Genomic DNA, 12,538 nt, shown 5'->3' with positions numbered 1-12,538 from the left:
CTTTTCGAGTAGATCAAGATGTCGTCTATAAACACGATCACAAATTTGTCGAGGTAGGGTTTGCATACCCGGTTCATGAGATCCATGAACACTGCAGGCGCGTTGGTCATTCCAAAGGGCATAACGAGGAATTCATAATGACCATAACGAGTTCTGAATGCAGTCTTGGAAATATCTTCATTACGGACCCTTAACTGATGGTAGCCTGATCGCAAGTCAATCTTAGAATAGTAGCTCGATCCTTGCAGTTGATCAAACAAATCGTCGATTCGCGGGAGAGGGTAACGATTCTTGATGGTAACCTTGTTCAACTCACGGTAGTCAATGCACATTCGGAACGTGCCATCCTTCTTCTTAACAAAGAGTACCGGTGCTCCCCAGGGTGATGAACTAGGGCGGATAAACCCTTTATCCAAAAGTTCCTGTAGTTGAGTAGAGAGTTCCTTCAATTCTGCGGGGGCTAGTCGATAAGGTGCACGAGCTATAGGCGCTGCTCCGGGAGCTAGCTCGATTTGGAATTCGACCTGACGATGGGGAGGGAGTCCAGGTAGTTCCTCAGGAAATACCTCGGGGTAGTCACGCACTACTGGAAAGTCTTCAATCCTCTTTTCCTTTTCCTGCGTGTTGGTAACAAGTGCTAAGATAGCGGTGTGCCCTTTTCGTAAACACTTCTGGGCCTTCAAGAACGAGATAATGCCGGAGACTTCTCCGCTTTTGCCACCTTGTACAATGAGGGGTTTGCCAGAACGGCGAGGAATACGAACTGCTTTCTCTTGACAGAGGATCTCAGCGCGATGCTTGGATAACCAATCCATACCAATAACGACGTCGAAGCTTCCAAGAGTAACAGGGAAAAGATCGATACTAAATGTCTGACAAGACAACTCTAGTTTGCAACCCTTGACAGCGTGTGAGGCCTCGATGTTTCTACCATTAGCTAACTCGACGATATGAGGAGAACTTAGTAACGAAAGCGGACGCTTAAGCTTCTTACTAATACGTAGGGATACATAACTAGCATCGGCACCGGAATCAAATAACACAGAAACATAACGATCATCGAGTAGGAACTTACCCGTCACGACATTGGGGTCATTCCTTGCTTCTCCAGCTCCAATCACAAAAGCCCTTCCTCTAGCACCATTCCCAGCATTGTTGTTCTGATTGTTGTTCCCAGCTCCCTGATTATTGTTGCGGTTCTGATTCAGTTCAGGGCAATCCTTCTTAAAGTGCCCCTCAGCTCCACACTTAAAACATGCCCTGTTGTTTCCCTGCTGCTGTTGCTGTTGGGGTTGTTGCTGATTCTGTCTTGCTGGGAACTGGCTTCTACAATCCTTGGCTTCGTGCCCCATCTTGTGGCATCGCTGACACTGGCCCTTGTTACATGCCCCATTGTGGTGCTTGTTACACTTGTTGCACTTAGGGTAGCTTCCCCGGTAGCCACCCTGTTGCTGAGTGCCTTTGTTGCTTTCAGTTTTCCTTTGCTGCGCTGGGGCCTGAGTGGGGTTAGCATCCTTGCTTTGACTTCCTTCCCACTTGCGCTTGCTGTCACTAGAAGTTCCGACGGTAGCACTGATCCTTTTGGGCAGCCTGCCCTCCTCTACAGCCTGATCAGTGAGTTTGTGAGCAAGTCGAACAATCGGCTGAATGGTAGTGTGGTTGGCTGAAGTGACATGGCTTCGAATCTCTGGAGCCAAACCTTTGATATACAGTTCGATCCTTCGGTACATTGGTCGTGACATGTTTGGGCAAAGAGCGGCATAGTCATTTGACAGCTTGGTGTATGTTTCAATTTCCGACCCAACCATCTTGAGTTCATAGTACTCATTCTCAAGCTTGTGGATGTCATCCCGGTGACAGTATTCCTCCTTAATCATATCCTTGAAATCCTCCCATGCCGTAGCATTTGCAGTTTCCAACCCAAACATCTGAATCTGCGCCTTCCACCAAGAAAGCGCGCTTCCTTCGAGCGTAGCAGTAGCAAATTTCACCCAATTTGCAGGGGGACACTCGCAAACGGCAAAAACAGCTTCAATTTTCTCAATCCAATGCAGAAGACCTATGGCACCCTCAGTGCCGTTGAAAGGGAGAGGCTTGCAATCCATGAAAGTTTTGAAAGTACACACGGGTGGTTGCGCAGGTGCATGCTGACCTGTTCGGGAGAAGCGAAGCGTATAGGTTTAGAGGCGAAAAGTCGATGTGGCGGTAGGATCTATACATCCTGAAACAACGAGCTTACCTATAGGGTGAGCTGCAAAAGCCGCAGCCACTGTGTTGAGCAGGTTAGTGAACTGAGCCTGCGTCATGTTGATGTTTCCCCTTCCACGTCCACTCATTGTCTTCATAACCAGAAAACACAGTATGAGTGTGATGTCGTAGTGTAGCGAGAATGAGATAGAAGAGAGAGGTGTATCTATCTAGTTTAGGCACACTAGTACGTATAGCATAACAGGAAACATAAAGTAAGCAACAAGTAGACACTGGTCCGAGCTATGAGGTCAAAAGTGTTGAGCCTTGCACTTGGAGTGTAGTGTCGTCGCGAGTTACGGGTTATAGTCTGGTTTTCTCCAAAGAGATTTTCCCCTTTTTAAAACCAAGTTCACTATAACCAATGGCTCTGATACCAATCTGTCACACCCCCAAAATCCACCTGCGGATAACACCCGCTTCGAGGGCGTGACTGACCAGGATCCAGCCACCAATTATACCGAAAACTTAAGTTGATAACAAAAGTAATACTTACTATTCATAAGCTTAGCAAATAATAAGTTCAGAGTTTAAAGTTTTAAGTTTCAAAACAGTCATAAGTAGCGGAAGCATAAGTACGGTAGTTTAAAAACAAGTTCATGATTCAAAATAAGGTAACACCCAACACCAGGGTGAACAGACACTACACGTCCCCAAGCTGCAAGCTCCTTCGTCACTGGTTACCTGCAAAGCATGCAGTAAGGGGGTCAACAATAATGCTGAGTGAGTTCACTAGTTGTCCAGTTTTAATTACCAAAAACTTTGTTTCACCGGTTAATTTATCCGTTTATACATGCCCTGGGGAGCTACCCCAAAAGTTAGCGACTAAACTGTTTTTCCAATACCGAACACTAGGTAACCGTTGCGTATCCGCAGGATGCCCCGATGTCAATGTTCTATCATCATTGACGGATTTCTGAGTTCATTAGTTCACGCCCGTCCCAAACCAGGGCACGGTGTGAGGCTGGTAAACACCTAAATAGCGCTATCAACTAATAACCCGTTCGCCTAACCCGGCGACTAATCGGTATTTGTAGTAGGGACTTGAGTGATAGAGTTTCGTTTAGTGCCGTTAGTTGCAATCCGTATAAACAGTAATTAACCAAAAGGTTTCCCAATACCCGGGAAGGAAAAGTAAGTTTTGTTCCCAATAACTAGGGAAGGTATGTAAATGGTATCCCCTTTTACCAGGGGATGGAGTTGTTAGTCTCGTGTCCCAAACCACCGGGACGCATGCTTTTAAGTTGTGAACTCACCTTGGGTTGCTCGGTAGGTTTAGGTTACTTGTCAATCACGTTGGTCACCACGTCCTAACATGGTTACCGGTATAGGTCAGGTTCGGTGTACAAGTAATCACGTAAGAACATATACAGGCACATAACATGCATACAAGTAAATAGTCGTGGGGTTATTGGGCCGGCCCTAACAGTAACACAGTCAAACAGAACACAGCAACACATAGTCCATTTAACAGATAGTCCAACACAGAATGGCCCAATAACTAAAATGAACAGCCCACTCGCAACCAGCTGGTCTCGAGTCGCAACTAGGTGGTTTCGGCTTGTCACGATATGGTTGCGAGTCGTAACCGTGGTCTCGAGTTGTCACGTTTTGGTTGCGAGTCGCAACGGCGTGGTCTCGAGTCGCAATCTCGTGGTTTCGACTTGTCATGCTTTGGTTGCGAGTCGCAACCGTGTGGTTTCGAGTCGTAATGCCGTGGTTGCGAGTCGTAATCTGTCACTTTCATACACACGTGATGATGCAGATATGACAGTCCAAATTGTACGCATAAAATCAGACCCAGATTAGGAAACTACCAATAATATTTCACTAACACTTTTCCTAATCTGAATACTAGTAAAGATAGATCAAACTTTGCCATTTTTGAATCTTCAAACCCTCATTCAACAAGTTCATCCTATATTCATATTTTTCTAGGGTTTTCACTATAGCAAATCATACCTTTTATGAACCAAAAATCACATATTTATGACAAGATTATCATGGCAAGAACAAAGAACATACAATATATAGCCGAAATCTTATGTTTATCAACATCATTTTTTGCAAGAAACTTTAAAGCATAGTGTAGTTGGCTATGAACACTTGTAAACTACCAATATCAAGTCATTTTAGTCATGTTACACATATTCACAAACTTTCCAAAACAACCTAATAATCATACATAAACTACTAACCAAACATTTTTCTATTTCATATACATATCATTCAAGCAAGCATACACAAGGCATCCATTACACATAAATCTATACACAAACTAGGACACTAACCGGTTAGGAGAAGAAAGAGCCGAAGACAAGGGAAGAAAATGAGAGAAGATGAAGTGTCCAAGTGATCCGAGCTTGACCGAGTCCTTGTCCGAAATCCTTTGCTTGAATCCGAAAGTTGGAGAAGGTTGGGATGTTGTTTTGGGGTGTTCTAGTTGAGAGAGAAATAAGGAGTGTATGTGTTGGTGTGTTGTGTAAAATGAAAGAAGTGGGGGAAAGGTGGGATATATACCAAGTGTCAACAAGACTAAGGGGGGTTTCGGGTTGGGCTTGGGGTTTCGGCCCAAACCGGTTTCGGCTCAACGGCCCACTCGAGACCGAGTGACCCACTCGCAACCGCCCGGTTGCGAGTCATGGTCTCGGGTCGTGGTTTCGGCTCTCATATATATATATATAATACATACATACATCACATATCATGCAAAAATCACGTTTCCATTTAATAATATTTATATACACACGAAATATTACAAGGTGATCGTTCGGAAAAACCTCGAGTGTCACACAGTGTATCTAATACGTCTCCAGGGGTTATAATACTTACATCGTAGCAGAACCTCGTTATTTAGGGGGTATAATGCCCGGGTATAGTAACGCCACTACAGAAATTAAGATTGAGAAAAGAAAGTTGAACGAGCAGACTGAAGGCCGATGGCCTCTATTTATAGGGCTGCTACTAGACTCTCTCGCGGCCCGCGTAGGATATGGGCAGGGCTTACGCGGCTCGCATGGCCTAGGGGTCTAGGCGTAGCTGATCCGGGTCATCACCTAGGTTCAACACGCGTTATGACACGTGTCATCACCGGGCTGTGCCACAACTTGGGTCACTCGCGGCCCGCATGAACTTAAATGGAACCATATGCGGCCCGCATGAACTAAAGAATTCAGCGGAGTCCGGTTACACCCTCACACGGCCTGCGTAGGTAATTGGGGTGGGTCTATGCGGCCCGCCTCAACTTAATATTTATGGTTTTTAATTTATTTTATATATTATAATTATTTTGGCATGGTTTTCACATACGGGGTGCATATAAAAACATATTGAGACATTTTAAGATATATTAGGGTGTCAGAACTATTATGAGGGTGTCGGTTTTACCAAGGGTTGTTATATCCTCCCCACCTTGTTTTAGAGCTCGTCCTCGAGATCTACTGGAACAAGTGTGGATATTTCTTTTGCATTTCTGATTCAAGCTCCCATGTGTACTCAGGTCCTCTTTTGGAGTCCTATTTCACTTTGACCAGAACTAATCTCTTATGCTTGAGATTCTTAATTTTCCTATCTTCAATTTGTAGAGGTCTCTCTACAAATTTGAGTTGTTCATTTACTTCTATATCTTTAAGAGGTACTATGAGTGATTCATCGGCTAGACACTTTTTGAGATTAGATACATGAAATACATCATGTATTCCTGCCATTTCCTCTGGCAGTTGTAGCTGATAGGCTACAGATCCTATTCTTCTAATAATCTTGAAAGGTCCAATATACCTGGGACTTAGCTTTCCTCTTTTGATGAATCTTACTACTCCTTTCCAAGGAGAGACTTTTAATAATACTTTATTTCCTACTTGAAATTCCAATGGTTTGCGTCTGTTATCAGCGTAGCTCTTCTGTCGATCACGTGCTGCTTTCAGTCGTTCCTTGACTTGAATGATCTTGTCAGTTGTTTCTTGTACTATCTCGGGTCCAGATAGTTGCTTTTCCCCAATTTCTGCCCAACAGACTGGGGTTCTGCACTTTCGTCCATAAAGTGCTTCGAATGGTGCAGCATTGATACTTGTGTGATAACTGTTATTATAAGAAAATTCTATTAAAGGTAAGTGTTCGTCCCAATTACCTCCGAAATTAATTACACAAGCTCTAAGCATGTCTTCCATTGTCTGGATTGTCCTTTCGCTTTGCCCGTCTGTTTGAGGATGATAAGCGTGCTTAAGCTCAACTTGGTTCCCATTGCTTTTTGGAAACTTGACCAAAAATGAGAAGTAAAACGGCTATCCCTATCAGAAACAATTGATAAAGGAATTCCATGTAATGAAACAATTTCATTTACATATAATTTAGCTAATTGTTCCATACTAAAGGTTTCCTTCATTGGTAGAAAATGAGCTGACTTGGTTAGCCTATCTACAATCACCCAGATTGTATCATTACCTTTTCTGGTTTTGGGTAATTTGGTAACAAAATCTATTGTTATTAATTCCCATTTCCAAACTGGGATTTCTAATTGTTGTAACAAATCTGAGGGTTTCTGATGTTCAGCTTTAACTTGTGAGCAAGTTAAACATTTAGAAACATAAGCTGCTATGTCCTTTTTCATCCCTATCCACCATAAATTTTTCCTTAAATCCTGGTACATCTTATCACTTTCTGGATGCATCGTATATTTAGATTTATGAGCTTCTTCTAATATACGGTGACGTAAATTTCCTAATTTAGGTATCCACATTCTCTTTTTATGGAATCTCCATATTCCATCTATTCCTTGTTCTAATTCCTTAATCATTCCTTTTAATTTTTCAGTATCCTTTTTGATTACTGATTCTTGTGCTTTTTTAATCTGATCATTTAAATCTACTTGTAGATTTAATTTAAGAGAACGTACACTTTTTGGCTTTTCGTGATACTTTCGACTTAAAGCATCAGCCACCACATTTGCTTTTCCTGCGTGATACTGGATATCACAATCATAATCACTAAGTAACTCCATCCAGCGTCTTTGTCTCATATTTAGTTCTTTTTGCCTTAAAACATATCTTAAGCTCTTATGATCTGTGAATATGGTAAACTTACTACCATAAAGATAATGTCTCCAAATTTTAAGCGCAAAAATTATAGCTCCTAATTCCAAATCATGGGTTGAATAATTTTCTTCATGACTCTTAAGCTGTCTAGATGCATAAGCTATAACCTTTTGACATTGCATTAATACACATCCATAACCTAACTTAGAAGCGTCACAAAAGATTACAAAGTCTTTAGTTCCTTCCGGTAACGCTAGTATGGGTGTATGGGTTAATCTTTGCTTAAGGATTCTAAAAGCTTCTTCTTGTTTTGGTCCCCATTCAAACTTAACAGATTTACAGGTTAACTTAGTTAAAGGAATGGCTATTCTAGAAAAATCTCGGATAAATCTTCTATAATAACCGGCCAATCCTAAGAAACTTCTAACCTCAGTTGGTGACTCAGGGGTTTTCCATCTGGTAATTGCCTTGATCTTTGTTGGATCTACATGAATTCCTTCATGATTAACTAAATGTCCGAGAAATTGTACCCGTTCTAACCAAAATTCGCACTTTGAAAATTTAGCATAAAGCTTTTCCTTTCTCAATAAACTTAAAAGTAAGTGCAAGTGCTTTGCATGCTCCTCTTTACTTTTAGAGTAAATTAGAATATCATCTATGAAGACAATTATGAATTTATCCAAATATGGTTTACATATTCGGTTCATCATGTCCATAAATGCGGCTGGGGCATTGGTTAAACCAAATGGCATGACAGTAAATTCATAATGACCATACCTTGTTCGGAATGCGGTTTTAGGAATATCCTCTTCCTGTACCTTTAATTGATGATATCCTGATCTTAAATCAATTTTAGAGAAAAATCGAGCTCCTTGAAGTTGATCAAACAAATCATCGATCCTCGGTAATGGATATCGATTCTTAATCGTAACTTTGTTCAATTCACGGTAGTCAATGCACATACGCATTGATCCGTCCTTCTTTTTAACAAATAAAATCGGCGCTCCCCATGGCGATGAGCTTGGCTGTATGAATCCTTTCTCCAACAATTCGTCTAGTTGTTTCTTCAGTTCTTGCATTTCCGCGGGTGCCAAACGGTAAGGTGCTTTGGCAATTAGTGCTGTTCCTGGTAGCAGGTGAATTCTGAATTCAACTTCCCTGTCTGGCGGTAGTCCTGGCAATTCTTCTGGAAAGATATCTCAAAACTGAGACACTACTGGGATGTCTTTTAATTCTTTTCCTTTAGTGTTAGTGATTATAGAAATCAAATACACTATAGATCCTTTCCTTATATAACTCGCAGTTTTCATCACAGAGATGAATTTAGTGGATGTGGTTTATCTCCTTTAATTGTGATCTTTTCACCTCTTGGTGATTTTACCTGAATTGACTTTTGATCACATAAAATATTGGCTTTATTGGCTATTAACTAATCCATTCCTAACACGACATCAAATCCTACCAGATTCATTGGGTAAAGGTTTGCAATAAATTTTTGATTAAAAATTTCTATTCTTGCTCCTTGCAAGATTTCAAAAATCTTAACGGTTTCTCCATTTGCGGTTTCTACTAGACATTCTTGTGGTAGTTTAGTTAATGATTGATTTAGGAGTTTGCAAAATGAAGTATTAATAAAACTTTGGTTTGCACCAGAGTCAAATAATACTTTAGCAAAAATATCATTAACTAAAAACGTACCAACAATAACGTCTGGGATCATCTTGGCTTCATCTGCAGTTAAAACAAATGCTCTAGCATTTTTAGTATTCTTTTTGTTTGTAGCTGGAGCCAATTTCGGACAGTTGGTCTTGATGTGTCCTTGTTCCCCACAGTTGAAGCACACCCTGCTATTAGCTTTCTTCCTGCAGTCTTCTTCTTTGTGACCTGATATTTTGCAGAAATTGCAATAAATGGAGCATTTTCCAGAATGCTTCCTTTTGCAATACTTGCAATAAGGTGCGGATGTAGAACCTACCTTCCTACGGTTGGAATTCCCAGAACGGAATTCTTGAGTAAGCCTTTGAGTTAAGTTTCTCCTCTGATCTTCTTCTCTAGTACGGATTAACTCATCTGTCAAGGTATTGGCTAGTTCTACAGCGTCTTCTATGGTTTGAGGTCTAGCTGCCTTGACTACATGTCTAATCTCCCCAATTAATCCCCAGATATAACGGGAGATTAGTACCGGTTCAGGTGATGCAAGGGTTGGTACTATCCTAGCATATTCAAAGAATGTGGTAGTGTAACCCTTACTGTCTACCCCGACCATTCTAAGATTCAGAAACTTATTTGCTATCTGTTCCTTTTCATTGGGAGGGCAGAATTTCCTTTCTATCATATTTTTGAATTCCTCCCATTCCATGCTATAAATTCTATCACTTCCTCTTGACTGGAGGATAGTGTTCCACCATTCTAAGGCTGCATTCTTAAATAAATTAGAAGCAAACATTATCCTATCTTCTTCAGCACACTTGCTTATTTTCAAAACAGCCTCAGTTTTCTCTATCCAGCGTAGAGCTGCAATGGGTCCTTCATTGCCCGAGAATTCTATTGGATTACAGGACCAGAATTCTTTGTAAGAACAACCATATGGTATGGTTCTTTTTCTTTTGGGAATGGGCGCTTGAAATATGAGTCCATTGTTCACGCTGTGTTCCGGTTCACTTGGTCGTTTACTACTATGCTTACTTTTATTATTTGCTTCTTGAACCGTTTGAATAATAAATGGCATTGCATCTATAATTCCTTGTGCCACTATGTGTTGAACGGTACTATTATCCATTTGGTTTCCATTATTGTTGTCCGGATTCTCATTAACCACGTTAATGTTACTCTGGTTATCGTTATTCAGATTATCTTGATTTCCCTCATCGGCCATCTGAATTTTAAACATTTACCAAATATTAATATCACAAATAATATTTGAATATAGCCAATCACATGACAAGCACTTTTTGGTCAAAAACGTCGAGCATTGCGACTTTTACTCTATTTATATAGTATGCATCATTACACACTAGTACTGAAATTTAAATTACAATACCAACTGAAATGTAAAGCTACAATACTAATAGTAGGCATCCGTAGTGTTTTTTTTTCACATACACACATATATTATTATTATTATTATTATTACTACTACCGTTCCTGCCATCACATTCACTGATATGGATTCATCCAAAAATCCATATTACGCTCGTCGTATTTCCATACGAGGCGTTCTCCCACCTGTCGCATTCTCTCACTGCCTTCTAAAATTTCCTCACCGAAGGTCCTAAGTTCTTGGACATTTTCTGCACTCATTGGGGGTGCAGGTTCTAGGACTAGGTTTGGAATCTGAGGTGCGGGTTCCTGATATGGAGGCATAGGGGCCTGGTACGGGTATGGATTCTCTAAAATTTCCCTAACATATGCATCACTAATGTTGTAGGGATCTTGAGGATCTAATCCTGGGTAAGCTCCTAAATTGGGTATTGGCACATTTTCCTGTATTGGGTTTTGTTGCACGTAGTCCCTAATTTCATCCCACCAGGGGTCATAATTTGGGTCCAGGGGATTTGGTGCAGGTACCCTAGGTATCTCCTCCGGGTTGTAATCAGGCATTTCTATTTGATTTTCTACTTCCATGGGTTGGTCAGGATTTTGTGGTTGGGGTGCTAGCATTTGTTCCAGGTTTGGGTCAGCACCAGTGGTTGCTAAAATATGGATATTAGCGATACCCCTATTGAGCATATCCTGATTATAAGCATCAGTCTCTCTTTTTGCTGCGGCTAACACTCGCTGTTCCTGCAACTTTTTCATACGTTTCCTACGCTCGTGCGCTCCCCTACTGAACCATCCCCTCTTTTTCTGAGGAAATGGCTCTTCAGATTGAGCCTTAAACACAAAGATTCCATCTTCCGTGTCAGCAGAATACCCTGAGAGGGCAGGCTGAGAAGAGGAGGTGCCTTCGCTCCTAGGCGAACCAGACAATTGACGATACGCATCAGAGGGTCCTTGGTCGCTCATACTGTAAACTAACAATTAGTCAGATAACACATAGCAAGAAAATACAATTATGCATGTATTTCCATAATTTATTTCCTAACACTTTGAATTTTGATGTCAGCAGAACACTTCTGTGGCTGAATCAGTGGCATGGCTCTGATACCACCTTCTGTCACAACCCCCGATCCCTCATTCCCGGGAACGGGCGGCCGCGAGCCAGTTTCGGTGGTATCACGTTATTACTTATTTGGCAGCGGAAATTTTCATCAGGACCGTAGTTAGGAAATATTAAATCAGAGTAAACCACCATATTTTATAATATTAAACACATGGGTAAAACCCAAGTTTTTATTACAAACTGATTTATAGGGATGAATCCCACTTTATTGAAATAAACGCTTTCTTTTATCTAGGTAACTTTTATAGCCACTTTTCCAAGCCTTCAGTGCTGTCCAGCTGGCTTCTAATTGGCTTTCACATTTTGTTACCTGAAACGCGTTTTAAAAACATTTTGTCAGTGGAAAATACTGGTGAGTGAATCCCAGTTTAATCAAGAAATATTAATTTAATTTAAACGGTATTGAGGGCGATTACAATGTTTATATCTACCCAATTACTCATTCAGTAGTGTCAAGGCTGACTAGAGGGTCATATTACACATTGGCTAACTCTTTGTCCAATGATAACGTTACTCACATTTTGTATACAAAACCCCAACATACCAGCAGTAATTGTAGAATTACAAAGACTCAATCACTACTAAATTGCATTGTAAAAGGTTAAGGTTTTGTAAAAACAGTCGGTAAAAAGGAGATTACTCACATTGCTATCTTAGGGTTTTCAGTAGTGAATTCCTGGGAATAATCTATAATTTACACAAATGTACGTGTGTTAGTATAATAACCCATTTTAACATTAGTAATACCCTCCCCGAAACGGCATTCCAACGACTATGTCGGGCAGAACAAGGACAACCGTTACGGAACCCTAGATCAATCGGGCAGCGTATCTAATACGTCTCCAGGGGTTATAATACTTACATCGTAGCAGAACCTCGTTATTTAGGGGGTATAATGCCCGGGTATAGTAACGCCACTACAGAAATTAAGATTGAGAAAAGAAAGTTGAACGAGCAGACTGAAGGCCGATGGCCTCTATTTATAGGGCTGCTACTGGACTCTCTCGCGACCCGCGTGGGATATGGGCAGGGCTTACGCGGCCCGCATGGCCTAGGGGTCTAGGCGTAGCTGATCCGGGTCATCACCTAGGTTCAACAC

The sequence above is a fragment of the Helianthus annuus genome, chromosome 14, assembly GCF_002127325.2.
Source record: "Helianthus annuus cultivar XRQ/B chromosome 14, HanXRQr2.0-SUNRISE, whole genome shotgun sequence".
In the NCBI taxonomy this organism is placed as follows: domain Eukaryota; kingdom Viridiplantae; phylum Streptophyta; class Magnoliopsida; order Asterales; family Asteraceae; genus Helianthus; species Helianthus annuus.
This window is presented reverse-complemented; position numbering follows the sequence as displayed.